The sequence below is a fragment of the Lactuca virosa genome, chromosome 4 (genome assembly GCF_052849685.1).
Source record: "Lactuca virosa cultivar CGN04683 chromosome 4, Lactuca_virosa_CGN04683_v6, whole genome shotgun sequence".
NCBI classification, from domain to species: Eukaryota; Viridiplantae; Streptophyta; class Magnoliopsida; order Asterales; family Asteraceae; genus Lactuca; species Lactuca virosa.
The window spans coordinates 101,135,604-101,150,852 of NC_136429.1; positions in this window are offsets into that span (position 1 = coordinate 101,135,604).

The window sequence follows — 15,249 nt, forward strand, 5'->3', positions numbered from 1 at the left end:
ACCGGTAGGTCAGTTGTGAGACATTTAGCCTTCCTCTAGGAGTGAGGTTGAGCGACCACCAGGTGTATGTATAGTGTTAGGGTGTTGTGGTGATACTTGAGACAAATATGGGTAGGTGTGGAAGGTATTAGGGGCCCATACTACTGAAAGCACAAGACCCATACGCATAGCAAGGAAGTCAAAACCCCTAGGGTTTAGTCGGGAGTTGGTTCCCAGTTATTTATGCGGATTTGCTTATATCTTCCTGTTATATTTTCAGTATGGTGGTTACGAGGCGTTTCGTGACAGGATCCGGATCGGGATCAGGACAGGGTGATCAGGAGGCCCCAGTAGCACCTGAGGTTATCGACCAGGAGGGGCCATTGTTGACAGAGGATCGAATCAGGGAGATCATCCGCGAGGAGGTGGTCGAGATTGTCCGAGGTCAGATTCCTGAGTTATTTGGGACTATCAAGTCCGCTATGATGGAGTACTTTGATGACAGATATGCATCCCTTACTGAGACGGCTGTCGTTGCAGCTACCGCGGTTGTAACAGCGGCAGGAGGGGGAGCGGGCCGAGTTTTTCAGTACCGGGACTTCGATAACACGAAGCCCCCGACTTTTGATGGTACTCAGGATCTATAGTAGCCATAAGGTGGCCGTCGGATGTGGATGGGTGTTTCTTTACATGTTCATGTCCTACTGACCAGAAGGTCAGATGTGCCCTGAACCTGCTGAGGTCCGGGGCAAAGGACTGGTGGAGATTGATGACCAGAGAGCTGCTGTTACTTGGGAGCAGTTCAGGGACATGTTCCGTGCTCGCTACATTCCGAGGGTCGAGCGTGAGCGTTTATCTCAGGAGTTCTTGGAGCTGAGACAGGGTAGTGAGTCGGTGACGGAGATCACCCGTATGTTTACTGAGAGGGCGATGTTTTGCCTGGAGTTTGCTTCGGAGCAGGCTCAGATGACACGCTATCTGAGCACGCTCAAGACTGACATCCGTCAGTTTGTTTCCACTCAGAGATGCGATACTATGCTGGAGTTATAGGAGGCCGCCAGGCGGAGAGAGTTAGAGATTGAGTTGCAGTTGAGGGAGCAGCGGCAGGCCTCGATGCAGTCGCAGCCGGCGCCGAAGCGGTCCAAGACCGCTGATACCAGGACTGGGGGACACCCAGGCCGCACTTGTGGGAAGTGCGGAAAGGCTCATTTAGGGACGTGCCGAGCAGGGAGTGGGTGCCACCGATGTGGCAAACAGGGCCATCTGGACAGGGATTGCAGGCAGCCAACTCCGAATTCCAGAGTCAGGATTTGCTATCATTGTGAGCAGGTGGGCCATATGAAGGCCCAATGTCCTCTACTAGCCGCCAAGCTGGCGCAGGCTCCAGCGCCGGCTACTTTGAGGATCACGGATGGGAGACCAGTCAGGGCAGAGCCTCCGAAGGCTCAGGGTCGTGCCTTCCAGCTTACAGCTGAGGAGGCCAGGGCAGCACCAGATGTGGTTGCTGGTATGTTTCTATCCTTACTCTCATTTTTTATATGTGTTATATGCTTATCTGTTGTACCTGTGATTAGGTACGTTTTTAGTAAACTCCTTGCCTGTATTAGTGTTATTTGACTCGGGGGCGAGTCGGTCGTTTGTATCTCAGACTTTCAGTAGGGAGTTCAGTATGCCAGTAGGTGAGCTAGAGTGTCCGTTGCGAGTCTCCATCGCCAACGAACACGGGATCTCTGTTTCTTCGGTCTACCGAGGATGTGAGTTGGAGATTTTCGGAGTGTCCTTTCTGGTAGACTTGATACCGATTCCCATGGGGGAGGTGTGCGTGATTATAGGGATGGATTGGCTTAGTCGATTCGGTGCCATGATAGATTGTGAGGGTCAGCGGGTGGTAGTTCGCACCCCAAGTGGGGGAGAACTGTTCGTATATGGCGAGGGCACCAGAGTGGGGTCGGGGTTCTGTTCAGTTTCCAAGGCTCGACAGTATATTCAGCATGGGTGTGCGGGGTATCTAGCGTATGTGGTGGATACGCGGGTCGGGGATCCGACTCCAGTATCAGAGGTCCCAGTGGTTAGAGAGTTTGCTGACGTGTTCCCGGAGGAGTTACCAAGAGTACCTCCGGAAAGGCAGGTCGAGTTCCGGATCGACCTGGTGCCGAGTACGGCTCTTATCGCCAAGGCGCCGTACCGATTGGCGCCACCCGAGATGCAGGAGCTGTCATCACAGATGCAGGAACTGCTAGGCAAGCAGTTCATTCGACCTAGCAATTCTCCATGGGGAGCACCGATCCTCTTCGTCAGGAAGAAGGACGGCTCGCACCGGATGTGCATTGATTATAGGGAGTTGAACAAGTTGACGGTGAAGAACCGTTATCCACTGCCGAGGATAGATGATCTCTTTGATTAGTTGCAGGGAGGATCTTGGTTCTCCAAGATAGATTTGAGGTCGGGGTATCATCAGGTCCGGGTCAGAGAGGAGGACGTGGAGAAGACCGCGTCTCGGACTCCTTATGGTTATTACGAGTTCGTGGTGATGCCGTTTGGGCTCACCAATGCGCCGACAGTATTTATGGACCTGATGAATCGGGTTTGTAGACCGATGCTGGATCGCTCGGTCATCGTGTTTATAGATGATATCTTGGTGTAGATAAAGACTCGAGAGCAGCACGAGGAGCACCTCAGGGAGTTGTTGGGAGTTCTGAGATGAGAACGGCTATATGCCAAGTTCTCGAAGTGCGAGTTTTGGTTACGGGAGGTCCAGTTCCTCGGACACCTCGTCAACCAGGAGGGGATTTTGGTCGACCCGGCCAAAATCGAGGCAGTCATGCAGTGGGAGGTTCTGAAATCTCCCTCAGATATCAGGAGTTTTCTGGGATTGGTAGGGTACTACCGGAGGTTCATACGAGACTTCTCCAAGATTGCAGTACCCCTCACTCGTTTGACGAGGAAGGGGGTGGATTTCCGGTGGGGCCCTGAGCAGCAGAGGGCGTTCGAGACCCTCCGTCAGCGTTTGTGTGAGGCTCTAGTTTTGACACTCCCGGAGGGAATTGAGGATTTTGTGGTGTTCTGTGATGCATCCATCACAGGGTTAGGGGCGGTCCTCATGCAGAGGGGACGAGTGATAGCCTACGCATCGCGGCAGATGAAGCCGCATAATACGAGATACCCTACTCATGATTTAGAGCTGGGAGTGGTTGTGTTCGCTCTCAAGATATGGAGACATTACCTATATGGGGTCCGTTGTACTATATACACGGATCACAAGAGCTTGAGACATATCATGGACCAGCCGAACCTGAACATGAGGCAGCGCAGATGGCTGGATGTAGTCAAGGACTACGATTGCGAGATCCTTTACCACCCCGGTAAAGCGAATGTGGTGGCGGACGCTCTGAGCCGCAAGTCAGCTGGGACTTCCACCCCAGCGATATGTATGAGGATAGCAGTAGATTCTCCGCTTGTGAGTTTGATCAGAGATGCTCAGGTGGAGGGCATGCGACCAGAGAACTGGAAACTGGAGAGGATCAGGGGTGAGAACGCCCTGTTTGTGCAGGATAGCCGTGGGTTGTTGACCCGATGCGCTCGGGTATGGGTTCCAATGTCTGGTGGAGTCAGACAGACAGTCATGGAGGAGGCTCATAAGTCTCACTTCTCTATTCACCCGGGGGCCACCAAAATGTACTGGGACTTGAGTTTGAGTTACTGGTGGCCGTGCATGAAGCGAGAAATCGCTTGGTACGTCGAGAGGTGCTTGACCTGTAGGATGGTCAAGGTCGAGCATCAGAGGCCGCATGGCAAGCTGCAGCCCCTGGAGATTCCCATGTGGAAATGGGAACAAATCATGATGGACTTTATTACCAATTTGCCAAGGACGGCGAAAAGGTTTGATGCTATATGGGTCATCGTGAATCGATTGACCAAGAGTGCCCATTTCTTGGCCATACGGGAGAGTTCATCGGCCGAGAAATTGGCCGACGTGTACGTCCGCGAGATCGTGGCTTGCCATGGGGTTCCGGTCTCCATTGTCTCTGACCGGGATGTTAGGTTTACCTCCCGTTTCTGGCAGAAGTTCCATGAGGAACTGGGCACGCGGCTGCACTTTAGCACAACATTCCACCTGCAGACCGACGGTCAGAGCGAGCGGACCATACAGACCCTCGAGGACATGTTGAGGGATTGTGTCATTGACTTCGGTGGGAGCTGTTGAGTTTTCTACGCATCAAATACACTCTAAAACTAGGTAGCGAAAAAATCGAAACAACGATATACCTAAGTGTACATGCAACCTATGGATCTATGGCTTCATGCTAATTACATCAACCCTAGAAAACTAAAACATAAGTAAGAAAACATACCTCTTATGTAGCCCTTGATCTCCATGCTTGAGATCTTGAACCTCCATGAAGTTGCTTGGATGAATGGATCCAAACCAGAATCCCTCTAATGGTATCACACCCAATGACACCAAAGAGTGGAATAAAAATAACTAGGAGAAGGGTCAATTTCACAAACCCAAAGGGGTTAGAAATCGTCCCTAAGAGGGGGAGGAAGAAGGGATGGCGAAACTTCAAGCCAAGGTGCAAGGAGGAATGAAATCCCTAAGGCCCTATTTATAGCCTTGGATGCCTCCTAGGGTTTAGTACTCCTTCCCATGTGGGATGGAGGCCTAACCACGAAATTTCACTCCTTTCCCATGTGGGATGGAGTGATTTTCATCCAACCCTAATTCCATAAGGTTCTGGAACATTCCTGATTAACCAACTATCGATTAATGAACATTCAACCCTTTAATTAATTAAACTGTTAATTAATTCCCAAAATATATTTCCAAAATATATTTCCAATTAGTTTCTAATTAATTATTAACCATAATAATTAATAAACCAATTTCTCCTTTATTTATTCTACTCAATTTGGGTCTTGAGGGCAACCCAAAAGGACCCTGCTATTATTAGAAATATTAGCAATAGTTAATGACCTTGGACACTATTCCAACAGTCTCCCACTTGGACAAGTCATCAACTATATGAGGACCAATATTTCTCAATAATCAACAGAGAGTTAGCCATCCAATGCAACTACCGAACTCTTGATCTAATCCAGATTCAGCCCTTAGATAAGTGATCAACTATCCCTTCGTTCTATGATATCTGTATGAATTCGAGACATGTATAATGGTCAATCTCAAGAATTCAATATTATGTTTCCCGATATAGATTTGTGACGACTGCATCTGACTACTAAATTGAACACATCAATTCCAGTCAGGGCTCGGCCAAGCACTTTAGATGTCAGCACCAAATCATCGAGGGGCCCATAGATATCGCTTCTCCTATTAAGGCAGAAGGAACGAATAAACTTCGACTACATAGTTTTTGTCTATTTCATCATGTCACACATGGACATACCCTTTATAACTACCAGTTACGGTTAGCGTTGGAGTAGACCAATGCATAACAAAATCATAGAGCAAAACCCCACATGTATCTAGGTTTGAAGAATAGAAGATATTATCGTCTTAGAATTACTCGTGAATGAATCCATGAAGTAATCTCTAAGCGTGGGTTGGTCCAATACTTAAATCTCTATTAAGCACTCATGAGTGTTAGCGCAATCACTATGTTATTTCCGATCAATATAGACAATCCACTAATACTCATGACAGTCTTGAATCACTACTTACTTCCAAGAGTATGACCGACTGTGGACGTTTGAGTAAATTAATACTCGGGAAGTGGGTTCCAAACATGCAAAAGTGAGAACGCAGTGATAGGCTAATTGAAATGACCGAAATCCATCATATATTAAGATCACCACTTAATAATCGCCAAATCAAATTAAAACTTATACCGCTTACAGTTCTCGGGTTTTAAAACAAACCAAACTAAGAGTTTTTTTAAGCCAATTCACTTGCAAATTTAATGTCTCTCGACTATGTCTGACTGTCAGACTTGGTCAATGACATCGGCTTATGGAATGGATCGACAAGATTATCTTTCGATATGAATCATTGACTATGATGTCTTTACATTTGACTTACTATCAAATGTGTTGGTACTTACTGAGTATGTTTCATGTGAGCTCGTATGACTTGGGATCCATACTCGAGGTAAGTTCACCAAAAGTCACAAGAAACTTCATAAGGACCATCAATGATTGAATTTCAACAAAGATGTCACTAATGAATCTCTTTCAGTCACATTGTCCACTTTGCAATTTAACCAACTACAATATACTCTAAGTATGTTAAATCCACTATGGTGTATTACCTGGTACTCTTTCAAGCTAATATAACACCATTCAGTAAAAGCACGAATTCCGACTGCGAACGGAATTGCCTTTATTAGTGCGGAACTTAGCATCAATGTAACTCTTACAATGATCTCTTCCATACTGTCAAGATTATCTCTTCTGTCCTCCAAGGACACTTAAGAATGTTCTTGATCTTGATTCATTGATTCTTGCCAAATTGATCTAATCAACCTTGTCATGTTCAAGGCATACGAGTCATTAGATCAAGTACATGTCATGGCATTTATGATCGATCCCATAGCAGAAGCATGTGGGACACAACTCATTTGCTTTAGCTCAATAGTAGAACTAGGACATTAGCATTGCTCAATGTCATGCCAGCCTAAACTCCTTTTTGAGTTCTGCATGTCGAGTTTCCTCAACATTGAATGTACTTTGGCTTAATCCAATAAATCACTTTGATCTATCTCCATAGATCCTTATTATGCACGTGTCTTGTATCTCCCATGTATATCATAGTGAAACAGTTCTCATACCAAGCCATGCTTTTACACCTGCTAAGTTAGAATATAGTTTCCTATAAATCGTACATTGTCTATGTACAATACAAGGGTGACTATAATGCTCCCACTAGCACTGACATATATATGGCTAATCTATGTTTCTCGAAATTCAAACTCCTTGAACTTTTCTCATTGAAACAAAGATTTCAATTACTCCCACTAGCTTTGACATATATATGACTTATCTTTATTTCTCGAAATTCAAACTCTTTGAACTTTCTCACTGAAATAATGATCCATCTTGCGAGATGCTTATTTCGTTCCATAAATGAGCTTGTTAAGCTTACACATCCTTCAAAACCTATCTTAGTTTAATTATGTGTTTGTTCCTATCCATGATTGTCGCTACTTGAAGATCCACTTGCACCTTAGGGTTAAGGTCAAGTGCTAGATCTACCAAATAACAACATACATGGATTGAATCTCGCTTTCCAATTCCTCTTTCTATGTTGTAGCCTTTAGGGCCTACCATAGCTTCCGATAGCTGGTACACTCTGATTTCTATCTACCAGTGACTCAAATACCTTAGCAATATAAACTCTTATATAACTAGGTCCATGAGGTCTTCTATCATATCTATATGGAAAAATGGAAATATGTCAGTTTCCTTAATAGCTCTTTCAATTCCAAATTGAATGCTATGTCCAACTTTAGGCTCTTAGTTGGTTGACTCTTGAATCTTACCAAGATCAATGTGGCTCCCACTAGCCCTTTTAGAAATCAGCTCCCTCTCTTGGAAGACTGCCTTTTGAGCAACATGCACTTTGTTCTCAGAAGGTTGTTAAACAATTATCCAAAATGCTTGATGGGCTCTCCAACAAGATAACACATCTTTAATCAAAGTCCTAGATTGTCGAGCGCTTCACGACAAGCGTAAGCCTCATAATCGTAGACTTACATATATGGCATTGAGGTTAGAATCCCACTTCACATATCATAGAGCGTTTCAGGAACCTACTTAGTTGGCACAAGACCAAAGGACTTCTTGTAACACTATTCATGGTACAATCCACGAATTGTTAGCAAACATAGCGCGACTCACCTGGCACAAAATCAATTAATGATTTGTTTCTCTATCCAACTAACACTTCCTAGCAGTAGTGTTATGGGTGGATATAGATCGTGAAACTCTTTCACAATTCCTTAGATGATCGATAAAGTTTGGACTGAGATTCTCACTATGAGTGTCTCATCCTATTGCCCAGTTGATTCTTAACCTCGCTTTATGAGAGCTCTGAACACCTGAAAGGTTCTAGACTCACATTCATACGAAGTTGGTCTCACCATGTATTGCGGTTAATCTGAACGGTCGATTAGTGTGAACTAATTCCAACAGATACTCACATCACCCAGTGACGTATTCATCATCTATCTTGATAAATAAAATTTTCATTTATCATAAGACTCGAGGCCAAATGATATCCAAAATCCGATCCAACTGGATACTTGGTAATGCATTTCTCATTTATGTATCCAATACTATGATTCCACAAATACATTTCACCCAAACATTTGGATGTATTTTAATAAGTACTTATTGTGGTCAATCTTAACGATCAATTAGGTAAACTAATTTCAACAGATATTCACAATAATACACCTTATTCAAATGTTCGAATCAATTTTGAACGATTGCTACTATACTAGCTTCATAGATTTCATGACTTTCTTTTAACATGTTAGAATGCTCTACATTTAAATAAGTCAGAACTATCTCATGAATTATAGTATAAAAATTTTTAGTTATATTACCATAGACTAAACTCTTGAGGAGAATTGTCATTTGATCCCATGAATGTAGCAAGGGCTTGGCATTCATGATCAAATTATCTTCTCCATGTTCTAGTCTTCTTACTTCATTTTAGTAACTGCACATTCTTGCAAATGTCAGTACTAATCCTCAGTAAAATACTTAAGGTTTAGAAGTAATGTTTTGATGGCATTATAAATTCATATATTTTTTTTGAATAACAAACATGAAATAACTAGTTATCTTTTGATCCAATGGAAAGTAGCACGGGCTCGTGATCCATGATCAAATTTAACTTCTTCATGTTCCAGTCCTTTCACCTCAAATATACATTTGGGTAAGTTTGATTTCTTAGTCCTTTTCTTGTTATGGAAACGAGCAACTATCAGAACATGTCTTAGAATAAGCCTTCCTTCTTCATGTTCCAGTCCATGCTTGAGATCTTGAACCTCCATGAAGTTGCTTGGATGAAAGGATCCAAACCAGAATCCCTCTAATGGTATCACACCCAATGACACCAAAGAGTGGAATAAAAATAACTAGGAGAAGGGTCAATTTTACAAACCCAAAGGGGTTAGAAATCGTCCCTAAGAGGGGGAGGAAGAAGGGATGGCGAAACTTCAAGCCAAGGTGCAAGGAGGAATGAAATCCCTAAGGCCCTATTTATAGCCTTGGATGCCTCCTAGGGTTTAGTACTCCTTCCCATGTGGGATGGAGGCCTAACCACGAAATTTCACTCCTTTCCCATGTGGGATGGAGTGATTTTCATCCAACCCTAATTCCATAAGGTTCTGGAACATTCCTGATTAACCAACTATCGATTAATGAACATTCAACCCTTTAATTAATTAAACTGTTAATTAATTCCCAAAATATATTTCCAAAATATATTTCCAATTAGTTTCTAATTAATTATTAACCATAATAATTAATAAACCAATTTCTCCTTTATTTATTCTACTCAATTTGGGTCTTGAGGGCAACCCAAAAGGACCCTGCTATTATTAGAAATATTAGCAATAGTTAATGACCTTGGACATTATTCCAACAGGAGCTGGGATTCCCACCTACCCCTTGCGGAGTTCGCCTACAACAACAACTATCATTCCAGCATAGGCGTCCCGCCTTTCGAGCTGTTGTATGGGAGGAGATGTCGCACCCCAGTTTGTTGGGGTGAGGTCGGACACAGGGTGATGGGACGGACGGAGGTAGTTCTGCAGACTACCGAGAAAATTCAGCAGATTAGGCAGCGATTGCAGACCTCTCAGAGTCGGCAGAAGAGTTACGCCGACAGACGCCGATCTGAGTTAGAGTTTCAGGTGGGTGATATGGTACTCCTGAAGGTCTCACCCTGGAAGGGTGTGATCCGCTTCAGGAAGAGCGGGAAATTGGGTCCCCGTTTCATTGGTCCATTCAGGATCCTTGCCAGGGTTGACAAGGTGGCATATAGGCTAGAGCTACCAGAGGAGCTTAGCCGGATTCACAACACTTTCCACGTTTCACAGTTGGGAAAGTGCATTATGGATCAGGTGGCAATAGTGTCGTTGGATGATATTCAGGTCGATGAGCGCCTGAATTATGTGGAGAGGCCTGTGGCCATTCTGGAAAGGAAGATGAAAGTTCTGCGGAACAAGGAAATACCTTTGGTGAAGGTGCAGTGGGAGCATCAGAGGGGATCTGAGTGGACGTGGGAGCCAGAGGCTGAGATGCGGGAGCATTACCCGATGTTGTTTACCTCGGCGGACTTCGAGGACGAAGTCTAGTTCAAGTGGGGGAGAATTGTAATGCCCCAATTTCAGGTATTGGTTTATGTAAGAATTTTCTTGGTTTCAAGGTCTACTCGACGAGTTGGCTTCCCCACTCGTCGAGTAGCAACGGGTTGGTCCGCGTGTTTTAGTGATCTACTCGCCGAGTCCAAGAAGGGACTCGACGAGTAGGAGCTGGAAGATGAAAACCTAAATCTCGGGGTATTGCACCCTATTTAAAGGATCATTAGCCTTCCCCAGCCTCCCCTTTACAGCTCCTTGGCACCCTTAAACCCTAAATCGCGTGTGTGTGTTTCTTTGGTGTGATAGAGCTTGGAAGAGAGATCTTGGTGAGGAACACTTGGGGGAAACAAGTAAAATCGAAGCTAAGAATTCGTGGGAAGCAAAGATATACATCAGTTGACACACTCTAGAAGGTATTAAGCTGTCTCTTTGGCTCATCTCATCTTTAACCTCTTTTTGGGTGGGTTTTAGGAAAGGTTTTTGTGTTTGAGCCAAGATCTTAAGTTGCAACTTCAGATCTGGACTCCCTTTGGTCTCTAGATCCATAAAGGTAGCAGATTTGGCAAGTATGAGCCTTCCCTCAAGTGTTGGACTTCATTTCATGCTTAGTTTTGTCATTTTAGGGCCTTAAAGCTTTGCATGCACGTAAAGTTTGCAACTTTACGTGATAAGTAGGCCTTGGAAGGTTGGATCTGCAATCTGGAGCCTTCGCATGGCTTAAAAAGCATATGTATGGATGAAGGTCTGAAGGGACTCGGCGAGTGGCATGGTCGACTCGGCGGGTCTGATGAAGTTGGTCGTGGGCTCGACGAGTCGGATGAGTAACTAGGCGAGTCCGATGAAGATTGCCCTGGACTCGGCGAGTTAGTGAGTGACTCGGCGAGTTGGTAAAATTAGGCAAGAACTCGGCGAGTAGTTGAGGGTGCTCGACGAGTTGAGGTTAACATGGACTGTTGACCTTGCCAATTGACTTTGACTTTGACCAAGGGCTGACCAGTTGACTTCTGGGGGTATCTCGATAATTTATGAACTTTGGGATGTGTTGGATATAGGTGGTGGAGTTGGTGGCGGTGATCCGAGAGTTGAGCTTTCTATTTCCAGTCGGCAGTTACGAGGTGAGTTATCCTCACTATACTCAAGGGTCTATGGCACCAAGGCCGGCCCTTTGGATTTTTATCTGGTATGTTATGCTAGTATGATCTGTTAGATCGATACCCTAGAGGGTAGGATAATATTATGAGGTATGTGGTATGATATGTTGGATCGGTATCCTGGTAGATTGGATGGTATTATGTGCTATGTGGTATGATCCGTTAGATCAGTTGTTGTCTATAGAATGTTATGTGATTATCTGTTATATGTGCACATGTTTGTTTGGCGGTTGAGGCTTATCTGCTTTGTGCGAAAGCCAATAGACCTAGGCATTCCAACCTGTTGGTTGTGGGCCTGGGGTATTCCATCTCCAGGATGATTGGACCCATAGTTTGTTGGCATTCCAACCAGAAGGTTGAGGGCCTGGGGTATTCCAACCCGATGGTTGACTGGACCCATAGTATGCTGTTTATGATTATATGTGTATTGTTGCGGGTATGGGTATTTTGGGGGAATTCACTAAGCTTTCGGGCTTACAGTTTCAGTTTATTGTTTCAGGTACATCAGGGGATCATGGCAAGGCTAAAGCGTGATCGTACAACTCCTCACTTTTTATGACTTTGTTTCTGGGATACTCTGATATAACACATTTTGAAAACAAGTTTTTAATGGTTAATAGACTTGAATTGTTTTTTTAAAAGTTTAAATTTGGCATGATTTTTTTATGGGTGTTACATTGGAGCCCAAAGGTATATCAGTAAAGTGATGATGTGGGCCTTTCATGGATTTTGGATTTAAGTTCGGAAGGTTTTAAGGCAAAGGGTAGTTGATAGGATTGTAGAGCTTCCCATTACCTTTCCGTGAATATAAGGATTGTCGAAATCGGACTTAGAACGAAGAAGTTATGACCTTCAGAAGTTAGGTGGTTTTAGGGCTAAGTCTAGTACGCTAGGCGTACAGGGAGTACCGTAGGCGTACTAGATTGGGTAATCGCGGATGATCCATGGAGTATGCTGGGTGTACCAGGAGTACGCAGGGCGTACTCCAGTCAAGTGCAAACCCTAATTTAGGGTCTTGGACCCTATTTAAAGGCTTTCACTTATATGCAAACCCTCTTACCTTCAGCCTCTAACAACCCTAACCCTAAATTCAAAACCCTAGCCTCTTTTGTGTGAATTTCAAGCCTTGGTGTGGTTTTTGGTGGACTTTGGAAAATAATAGATATTGTAAGAAGCATTGTTCGGCTTGGAGCTTGTGGATCCACGCTTGAATCATCTTCATCAACTTCCAGGAGGTATAAACTTTCTAACACGACGACTCTATGTTTTAGATCTAGTATAGGGCTTGTTTTGGGTGTATTATGGTCCCTAGTGTCATTCTTGTGAGTATGAGCTACTCCAGGAGCTTAAATCCACTCTTAATGTTTGCAACCCATCTCATACTCACAATGGGCTCCTTCTTCCCGAAACACTAAGGAGCCCTACAAGCACGAAAGTCATGGAAAGTGAGATTACGTGCCTTGAGTTGACTAACTTCCAGATCTGCATGCAAGGTACACATATTCTCATCCAACATCGCTATCAAATCATCCTTGATCATGCTAAACATACCAGGAAACTCCTCTAGGACAACCATCAAAACCTCTGAAGCGACCAAATCGCGTAACCCAACATCATCCGATCCAGATCCAATGCTAGAACAAGAACCAAAACTACCACCATGACGTGTCATCACCATTCTGAAAATATAACAGATGGGTTAAAATATGCACATAGTACTTACCACTCTACAAGCTCCTTATAATTTCTGTGACCTTTCTTGATTTAAGTATGGATCTTGTGCTTTCAATAGTATGGGCCCATAATACCTTCCACACCTACCCGTACTTTCCTCAAGAATTATCCCAAAACTCCTAAGTCACTACTTACTACCACAAACATACTCTTTATCAAGGTAGTGTACCACTACACTAATATGATTCATAGGACTTCCTCCACCACTCACGTGTTGTAAAGGTCTCCGTCAGTGCTAATAAACCACCCCATTAATGCGATGGGTTTTAGGCATAACAAAACAAACTTAAAGCTTTTAAGTGGGCATGCAACCTAAAACAAGATCTATGTTTTCACCATTGAACCTATAACTATTAACATCAAAATAAGAACCCTAGAAACCCTAGGCATTTTTCAAAAAACACATAAAATGGTTTAGGATTACATACCTTATTGTTATTATAGAAAATAACAATGATCCTTGTTTTGTTGAAGCTTTGGAAGCAAGCACCACAAGCTTCGTGCATCTAATGTTTCACACCCAACACAAGCAATAAGGAGATTATGGAGAGTGGAGGGAAGAATTTCGGCCTAGCTCTTTAAAGGTATGAGTGTCAAAATTCATAGGGTTAGGGTCCCTTATATAGTGGTACAAGGATGGCATGGTTAATCTAGAAACCCTAGATTATCCTCTAGAAACTGTTCACCCTCTTGGTGGAAGATTCTGGAGCCTTCTGCTCAACTATTGAACAATTGCACTTTAGACCCTGCACTTTTAATTGATTCCATTAATCCCAAAATTAATTCCAATTAATTTATGATTAATTATTAATTAAATATTACTATTTCTAATTAATATATTATTATCATAATATATTAATAAATTATTTATTTCAATGTAATAATCAAATAATAAATCAACCTCTCTCTCCAAAAATCATCCTGTCCAATTGCTAGGTTTGAGGGCAACCCAAAAGGACTGTGCTACTATCAATTCAAGTTTATACCAATTATAGTTATGGGCTTAGACACCTAATCCAACAGTCTCCCACTTGCATAAGTCTGTAACTATAATTTCCAGTATAACTTTCAAACTGATCAGCAAATTGTAGCTTCCAAAAGCCACTGTCGAACTCTGACCCAGTCAGTTACATGTCCTAAGATAAGTGATCATATAAGCCTCCATTCTGCAAGATATCATTTGTACATGAGATATGGAACATAATCAATCTCATTGTCCAATACTTTGTTTCCCGATTTCTGATTTTTAATGACATGGAACTACTAACCGAACACATCAATTTAGTCCTGGCCGGGCCCGACACTATAAGTCAACACCAAATCACCGAGGGCCCCAAAGATATCGCTTTTCCCATTAGGGCAAAAGGAACAAATAAACATTGACTTATATGCTTGCACCATTTACCTATCAAATCGTGCACAACAATACGTTTTATAACATCAAGTTACTGATGCGTTTACGTATCACCAATGCACAACTGACTTGTAAACCACAACTCATATATCTTCATTTAAAGATTATAAGATATTATCGTCTCAGAATTACTTGTGATAAATTCCATGAAGTAATTCTCTGAGTGTGGGTTAATCCAATACTTAAATATCCATTTCAAAGTACTCATGAACATTGCAACAATACCATTGCTATGTCTAAAAATCTTTAGACATTCTACAATTCAATTCACGACAGTCTTAGTTCACTACTTACTTCCAAAAGTATGATCGACTGTGGAGTTTTAATTAATCAAATTACCCGGGAAGTAAAACATGCAAAATCAAAACACAATAATAAACAATCGACAAATGGTAGTAAACAAACTCATAAATAATTCTCTATTATTTAATCACCAAAATTCAATTACATTTACTTTGTTACAAGTTTTAAACTAACTATCTAACTACTAAAACTAATATCATCTCTCAGACCAATGCTTCTAGTATGCTGAATGTGTTTAACCCTACTCAGACCCTTTGTGAGTGGATCTGCAGGATTCTCTTCAGATGATACCCTCTTCAATACGGGGTGACCTTCTTCTACTCTATGTCTGATGAAA